Raw genomic sequence first — 8,888 nt, 5'->3', positions numbered from 1 at the left:
AGGGGTGGGCAATTCCCCCTCTCATTCCCCAGAGGACAGCAGCAGGAGGGAGCACATGGGCCTGGCTGTGCTGGGGTGGGCAGTCCTGCTCCGTGAGCCCCAGGAGAAGGGAAGGGATTGTTTGCTGAAGAAGGGAATGAGCTGAAGACAATGTCAAGCTCTGTAAATATTTATCAGATGAATGGGAGCAGGGTTTGAAACATTAGACAGCTGAGAAATGACTGTTTTAATAATTCTCCTGATAAATGAAAACCTCGGGTGGGGGGACAGGGAGCAGGTCATGGGGGAAGGGAGTTGTTTAGAGATTTGGGGCTTGGGAAGCCGTCCCGGGCTGAGATGGGGCCATGGGCCTTCCCCCTTGAGGATGAGGATGAGGAGCTGGGACAGCCCTGCAGGACCCGGTCTCTGCTGTCTCCCACACCATGGCCTGTGCAGGGCTGGTTTAGGGGGGACACAGGAGAGGGACACAGGGATGCATAAGGGAAAAAGACCCAATTCTCATTTTTTCACACCTTAAATTCCTGCTGCAGCGGAGCACGGGGGGAACGTGCAAGCAGGGCATCCAGCTCTCCCTGTTTTCCCAGTTAAGCATCTAAAGCTCTGACCCTAAGGAATGCAGGAGCAGGGGAGCTCCTCCCTCTGCATCTCCTGGAGCTGTGCCTGGGCCAGGAACCAGGTCCGGCTCAGTGAGGCTCCATCGGCTCCTGGCAGGGGACACCCGAAATCCCAGGGTGGGGACTGGCAGGTGAGCGGAGCAGCTCAGCTCCACGGGCTTTGCTTTCAGATGTGTGTGCAAGTTCAGAGCTTGCATGGAGAGTTGATTAATTGCTGGCCATCTTGGAAGGGCTGTATTTTTTTTTAAATAGTGTTATTTTAAACAAAACTTTGCTGTTCCCCTTTAAAGGAGACATCTGGGCTCAATGTGGCAGGCAGGGGAGAGGCTGGAGAGCGGGGATGGGAGCAGGGAGAGATACGTGCAGGAAAAACACCGTCCCTGCACGGGAACCACGGGGCAGCTCACCCTGTGCCAGGGCCAGGGGCCTGGGCCAGGACATGCCCACCTTCCTGGCAGTGGCGGGGGCTCTGAAGGACCAGGGATCTTTGGCCAAGCATTCCTGATTTGCTGCAGGGAGGGGAGATTTGGCTTCCCAATGACTTCCAGGAGAGAACACCTTGGAGATAAACCCCATGGCAGTGCTCAGGAATAGCCGTGCTCTGCATACACCAGGAAGATTCCGGCTGCTGCCAGGCGGGCAACAGGAGAGAAATATTGGGGAGATAAACCTTCCCCCCGCCATTCCTAAAGCAACCCCAGACTCCCTGGGGCTGGGTAGGGGTATCCCACCTGGTCAGGCTGCCCTATCAATGCCCCTTATGGGATGTGCCTCTGGCTGTGGGCACTGGGGGACACTGGGGTGTTTGGGGTACAGGGAGCTCTGGTCTGGCCTTTTATCCACCGTAAAGTCTTGGGCTCCTCTATTCCCTGGGCTTTAGGGCAAGCTGGAGCACAGCTGAGACAGAGGAATAAAGCAAAGCTTTTGTATTTATTTGTCTTTTAATGCTCTGCCATATTCACCTTTCAGGAAATTTCCGTCTGCTCCACGAGCTCCTTTCCCGGCTCTGCACAGCGGCTCCACATGGTTTCGTTTTCCTCGCAGCACCAATAAATCTGTGAGTGAAAGCGGCTGCTGGAGGGCTCTGCTCCGCGGCAGAGCCTCCTTCGCCCACGCAGGATGTCCGTGTCAGCAGCCTGCAAATCCTGCTCCCGCCCGGCGGGGAGCCGGGGATGGGGCCCTGGCATGGGGCCGCCTTTCCGCCGCGATGCCGCATGGGCAGAGGGTTCCTGGCGGGGCAAAAACTTCTCCAGTGGATCTGTTCGGAGCTGCATGGCTCTGCCCAGGCTCTGGGAACTCACCTGGAGCCACCAAGGGCTGGCACTGCCCTGGGCCAGGGGACAGGGTGATGTCCCTTTGGGTGCTGCAGGACAGGCAGGCACCAGCACCTGGCACAGCACCCAAAAGCTTTTTTGGGAGCTCCAGATGATTGCCCAACACTGTTCCATCAGCTGCAAAGCCTCCAGAGCAACTTTCCCCCCAAACAGGGTCCTGGGAAGCAGAAATCATTGCCAGGTTCTCCTCACTTCAGCCAACTTCTCAGCTCCCACTGTGAGAAACGTGTGTTTTTAGTTAATGAAAGCTGAGATTAACTCATGACCCCAGAGTCTGGGAGATGGCACTTTAATAAAACTGATAAATAGCAGCTTTCTGATAAAAATCACTTCTTAAAATGCAACACGATTGTTTTCCCTCCCTCTCCGTGGCCCCCCAGGCTCAGGCGTAGCTTGGGAGGGCCTGAGGGCACAGAGAGGGTGTGAAACAAGAAGGTTGTGGGTTTGTTCTCCAGCAGAAATTGCCTGTGGTTTGCTCCAGGGCTGGCAGGTGCTCCAAGCCGAGGCTCCACTCTCAAACGGGCTCCCTGGATTAGAAGCAAACACTGTTATCCTTTATTCCTGTAGATCCTGTTGATATCTCATGAAAATGATTTTGGCTGCACTCATGGTTCAGGCTGGGAGCTCTGACATCCGAGGGCAAAGCCTGTTCTCTGCCAAGCAGAGACTGGAAATCTTTGGGCTGCCAAACCCCCTCCTCGCTCTCCCTCCTCCCCAGCCTCCGGCAAAGGTGGTGCAGGGTTTGCTGGGCTGGAAAATTGCATTTTCCCACTCACATCCCAGCCAGGGCCTGGCCTGGCAGACAGGGGGCTGGACTCTCCTGTCCCCCCTCCTGGTGACAGGGGCCTCATCTGCAGTGTCCCACCAGCTCTGTGGGTGTGTGGTGCTGGGAATGGCCTCAAGTTGAGCCAGGAGAGGTTTAGTTGGATATTAGGAACACTTCCTTCATGGAAAGAGTGTTCCAGCCCTGGCACAGGGTCCAAGGGCAGTGGTGGAGTCCCCATCCCTGAAGGGATCTAACAGCCACATGTGGCTCTTGGGGACACGGGTTACTGGTGGCTTTGGCAGCGCTGGGGAACAGTTGGACTCCATGGGCTTTTCCAACCTTTTGTAAATGATTCTTGGCATTTACAAGGCCATGGCTGTCCCAGTGGAGCAGGGCACAGGTTCCTCCTGTATGCAGATCAAGGCCAGTGCTCAGTGATACCCTGCTCCAACTGCCTTCATCCCCTCCTGCTCTTCCTCCTCCTCCTCCTCTCAGCTGCCTGGTGCTTTCTTCCCAAGCAATGCTCTTTCCCCAGCTCCCCCAGCTGTCCCTATTTCTAAATCCATCCTGAGTTACAGCTGAACTGGGATGCTCAGGGAGGGCTGACTCTGCAATCCAGCCCCTGGTGTTACCTTTCCCTTTGCTCCAGGGTTTGATCCATCTTGGATAACCAGAGAGCTCTTCTGGGGAAAGCAGCTATTTTTATTTCAGTTCTTGCACCAACCCAAGCACATTTCTGCAGGCACAAAACAAATTCCACGTAGAAGAGAATTAATGTGGCCCCAGAGCTGTGCTGGGAATGATACAGACACAGCAGAGGAATGAGGCCAGAGCCCTGAAGATACCTGGGAGTAAGAAAATGTTCACTGACAAGAAAAGCTGTCATTAGTGGTTTATGAAGGTGTTTGTCCTGCCTTGTGGCAGGAGAGAGAAGGGAGAAGTGGGATTTTGGGCGGCTGTTTCAGCCATCCCCCACCACAGCAGGTCACAGCTGCCTCCGTCCAGAGGAGCCCAAACGTCACTCATGGTCCCCTTTGCCCCTCAGCTGCACCCCCTGGTGCTGCTGGCAGGGAAGGGGGCACAAGCAGGATGTTTGCTCCTGGAATGATGATCCCACTGTCCTCATCCCCATCGCTGTGCCTGCGGGAAGATCAGCAGCTGATTGGAAAAGTCATTTTCTAACAGCACAAATCAATATTTATTATAATGAAAAAGAGAGATTGATATCAGGAAGGGTGATAATAATAAAAACCCCCATGTCTAAAGTTATTATTTGTATGTACAGCCGAGGATGAAAAAAACATCCCCAAACAGAGGCTTTGTTGGTTTCTTTTCCTTTGTAGAAACAGACTCCTCTGATATTCTCCCTCAGATGCTCCCAGGCACCCTGCTGAGGTTTTGATGTTCGGCTTGCATCCAGGATATTGAGCATGAAATCCAAACATTCCTTCTGGAGGCAGTTGAGGAGACACAGTGAGGAATAACAGAGGGGCCTGCACCATTCCCTGGGGGAGAGGAAGACCAAGGGGGCCAGGGAGACCCAGAGCTGGGGGGTCTGCAGGTAGGGCACAGCACCAACCAGACCCGCATTTTGAACTACTCTGAGGTTGTTTTTTGTATTAGGCCTACAAACATTATGCCCAGGGCTCTACAACCTGAGCTTTGCTGCCTGGGCCACTGGGCAGGACTGTGTTCTGTGGAGGCAGCAGGAACCCACCAGTGGGAGGATGGTCAGGGAGAGGTCTCACTAATATGTGCACCACAGACAACCTCACCTGGCCAGGAGGTTGTGTGGTCACTTCCCAGACCCACCTCAAGCTCTCCTGAATCTGGAGCAGGTGAGGCCAGGAGATGCTGCTGGAGAATGGTTTGGGAGAGTGGTTCTGTGGAAAGAACCTCCCCAAGATCTCAGAGATGAACCCAAACATCAGCACCTCCTCACCAGTGGTGACTTCTCAGAATGCAGCATCTCCAACTCCATCCTCGGAATACACATGGTTAAAGCAGAAGAAACAAGGCAGATTTCAGGATGGTGTTGTGGAAATGGGGCTCAGAGGATGCTCAGACATGAGCAAGCCTGTTCCTGTGCCAGTTCCCTGAGCTCCTGCTCCCCAGATTCCTGCCCTTTGGCCCAGCTGGCAGTGAGGGAGAGCAGGGACCAGGCAGGAATGAGCTGTCTCCTTAGCAAGGCGAGCTTCCTGAGTAATCAGTAAATCAGTTTTGCGTTCATTAAATCACCATTCCCTGTCTGGAGAAGCAGCCATTAACTAATTGATCCTGCCGGGTGCTGTACCCGGGCTCTTTGCTGCTGCTCCCACTGACACCCTGCTCTCTCCTGTCACTGCCGTGTGTGCACTCCCCTGGCCATCTCCAGCCTCTCCAGCAGCCCTTTGGAAAACAAGCAGCATTTCGGCATCAGGAACCTCACTAAGCAGGTCTGGGCTTTGGCTCCGATGCCTGGAATGTGCTGATCACAGGTACTTTGGAGTGATCCAGTTGCCCTCATTACAACCCCTTCCCCTCCTGCACTCCTGCTCTGGGCTCCCTCACCCCAGGTCCTGGGAGGGGGTTTCCACTGTCCCCCCCCAGCCCAGCTTCTCATTTCCCAAAGCTGACATCTGTAACTCTTCTTCGCTTTGCATAGCTCATCCCTGTTCAATTTTCCCTTCTGAAATGCTCTAAAGCTCCCAGGTTTGCTCCTTCAAAGGACTCGAAGCTCTCCTCTCTTTCTCAGAGATTAATTATAGCTTCAAACACCTGCAGAAACTTCCCTCAATTACCGGGATTGTGCTCAGGAACTTCTCCAGGATTAAAACTTCTCCTGCCTTTCACTTGACAAAATCTTGCTCTGAGCCAGGCCCAGGCCCCACTGGCAGTTACAGCTGAAAGAGGCACAAATTCGGGTTAATCTGACTAAAACCCTGCAGTGTGCAGAGAGGGGCTGTTTTCCTGTTTCCACCCACAGAAGGGTTACTTTTCTGCAATCTTGGAGTGCATCTGAAAGCCAAATCCTTTATTCCTGCTCACACATCACCACTCAAGTGCCCAGTTTTGCTCTTCATCTCATCAGTAGTGGCTTCCCGGGGCCAGACAGGGCTGTGGCAGGAGGGAAAAGGGTCAGGGATGGGAGCTGAGCTGGGGATGAGGGTGCTGGAGCTGGAAAGGGCAGACGCATCTCGGCACTGGCTCCTCCAGAGGCTCTTCAGGGGACAGCTGGAATTCATGGCTATGACACCAGAGGATGCACAGCTCTGCTGCACTGGAACCTCCACTGTTCTGTGGGATGGAGGAGAGAGGAGAGGGGATGGAGAAGAAATGGAAAAGGAGGCAGAGAAGAGGTGGAAAAGGGGTGAAGAAGAGATGGAAAAGGGTGTGGAGAAGAGAGAAAAGGGGATGGAGGAGAGATGGAAAAGGGGGTGACAGTTCACTGAAGGTGACATGGGGCATACTTCACCCTAGGATACCACTCTGCCCCCTCTCTGCTGCCTGTGGGAGCATGGGACAGCCCAAGACACATCCTCACTGGAACCCGCTCCCCACTTTGGAGGCTTCTCCTTTTCCCAAGGGTGAATCTGAAGGGCCCAACAATTTTCCTCCCCACCCAGGCACTGAAGGAGACCCAGAATGATTTGATTGATATTGGTGGAGACAGTGAGATGACAACATTGACTGACAAACTGCTTGTTTCTCTCTGACTCTCTTTTTAATTTCTGCAGTTAACGCAGCGTTCCACGAACCCTCCCCAGAGGATGAAGCACAGAGTGATCCGGGGGGGCTGTCTGGGCTCGGTGGCCCAGCACATGGTGTGTGCTGTGAACACGGACCCCCAAGCTCTTTGCAGTGAAGGGAGGATGAAATTTATATCATCCCAGTGAACTGATCCTCTTATCTGCATTGTCTGCTCAGCATCTAATGAACTAATGAAATATGCAACAATTCAGCTCTAGAACAGACCTCGCTTTTAAATTAGCACTAATTAGAGATAATTATCTTGGCTGGTTTGATGTTTCTGTGTAATGAGCTTGGGTTTTCTTTTATTGGGAATTGGTGTGGTCAAACATACGAAGCGACACACTGGATTTCCACAAGTGCATCCTCATTCCTGACTTGCTTCAACATCTCCGAGGGTTCCCCTCCCCTTCTGATGCCATTCCACTGAGCTCCCCTGTTGCTGCCCCTCCTTGATGGTGGGAGGGGACGTAAGGGAAGAGGCAGGAAAAGGCACTGCAATCCCTGCAGCTCCCACCCTCCATGCCCTGTTCTTGCTCCCCCAAAAAGTCTGGGGAAGGGGTAGGACGGACACCCGGCTCCTGCTGGCACTTGGCACCAGTGAGCTGTGGCACAGGTGGTCAAAAGTTCCCCTTCCCTGGCTCCATCCCCCTCCTCGTCCCTTTCCCAAGCAGAAGGATGTGGCAGAGCCTGAGGACAGCCCAGACATGAGTGAGCGACTGCATGGGGCTGGGGTGGCCTTGGGGTTAAAGCACCATCCTATAAACGGTAATGTGCCACGAATCCCTCCTCTTTCCAGGGAATTTTAGCAGCCTGGCTGGTGACAAGCTGCCAGGGCAAAATGCTGTGAAGGGTGATAAAATCACACGTTCCTCTATCGCAGAGCAAGGCATCCATTCCTTGTGCTCCACAACAGGGGAGCTACAGGGCTGTGGGAGCTGTGAGGGTCATGGGGCAGGACAGTCTGGCATTGTGGGGCCATGGGGGACACAGGGCAGGACAGCCCAGCATCATGGGGCCACCCAGCCAGCCCGAGGCTGCTGCCTCCAGCCTGTCAAATAATTCTGTCAGCGCCTGTTTTATGGACCTGAAACGGGAAAAAGGGAAAGGCACTGGTTGCACTGCATTAGCAGGGAATGGGGGAAGTTCTAAAATTACTCCCTACCAATGGAATGGGGTGTCTGTCCCCAGGCCCCCTCTCCCCATGGCATGGCCAGGACTCAAACAAGGCTCAGACTCCCTCCCCATCTCACTGTGGGTTGAGCAGCAAACACCACAGGCCCTCCCAGAGTTTAACCAGACGGATGAGGCACAGTCCCCTGGCACTGGGGCCGTGGTCCCTGACAGCCAAGGGAATTCCAGGTGAGTGATCCTCAACGAGTGCCTGGAGAGTCTTTAGGAACCATGGGGTGATGGCTGTAGCTCACAAGAGCAGGGTCCTTGGGGAGCCTGAGGTGTTCCAGCCATCTCTGGCAGCTCTTGGCCCTGCTCCCTCTCACTGCCCTGTCCTAGGGAAGGCTGGGGGCACATCCACCCACCCTGGGGCAGGGTCCTGGGGGGAACTGGGCAATGAGGGCCTTGCAAGAGCTGCAGAAGCAGCAGTGGGGCAGCCCTGGGAGGCTGCGGGCTCAGGAAAGGGTGGAGGAGGGGGCTGGAGAGTGGAGCTCTGCTCACCACCTTTCATCCCTCCAGCAGCACAACACCTCTTTATTAACAGCCATTTCCCACTTATTTCGATTTATGTCCCTTTCCCATTTATTACGATTAACACTTGGAGGTTGTGCTGGATCCAGTATTGGCTTCTGCAGAACATTTTTATGAACACGCATATCTGGATCTATATATCAGCTCACACATCGACATGGAGGTTTTTCTGCACAGACACCTCCCAGACTTTCCTTCTCTCCCAGCATGAGCAGAGCAGAACCAGTGCTGGGGGAGCTGCTGCTCATCTATGGCTGGGGGAAGCCAAGGGGTTTGTGTGCCACAGAATGGAGCCAGCAGAGCTCCCAATAATTTACATCCACTGGCCCTTCCTCCTGTCTCAGCCTGGGCTCCCGGAGGCATGGGAAGGGCTCATGAACCCTTAAAGCTGACAGGGACTGTTGGGCTTCACTGGATCCTGCAGAACCCAAGATGCCGTCATGGGCAGTGCCGAGTGCCCTGGGGCAGCAGGAAAACGCCCTGAGCTGCCTTTCCATGGAAGCACTCATGAGCGGGAGCAAGTGCCTCCAGGCCCTCCAGAGCTGGTCGAGGGACACTGGGAGTCATCTTGGCTCTGCAGAGTAGCTCTGCAGGTGCTCATAAGGAGAGGAGGGTTTTGCAGCCTCTCACACCACACAAACTGGGCGGGGGGGTGGCTGCAGGACCCCCTGGGATGGGCCCCTCTGCACCCGGAGTGCACAAGGAGGCTCACTGCTATCAGACCTGAACCTCACTGCTCTG

General features: G+C 54.4%; 1 long non-coding RNA gene across 1 annotated transcript; it reads left to right on the top strand.

The window, feature by feature from the left end:
* The first annotated feature begins 464 nt into the window (after window positions 1-464).
* Window positions 465-6,793, top strand: LOC125332975. The gene is made up of 3 exons (XR_007206702.1): window positions 465-745; window positions 1,584-1,671; window positions 6,431-6,793. It is a non-coding gene; the product is annotated as an uncharacterized LOC125332975 (long non-coding RNA).
* The last annotated feature ends 2,095 nt before the right edge of the window (window positions 6,794-8,888 follow it).

This window comes from Corvus hawaiiensis, chromosome 14 (assembly GCF_020740725.1).
Source record: "Corvus hawaiiensis isolate bCorHaw1 chromosome 14, bCorHaw1.pri.cur, whole genome shotgun sequence".
Classification (NCBI taxonomy): Eukaryota; Metazoa; Chordata; class Aves; order Passeriformes; family Corvidae; genus Corvus; species Corvus hawaiiensis.
Note: the sequence above shows the minus strand (reverse complement) of the source record. Positions and strands in the feature narration are given on the sequence as shown.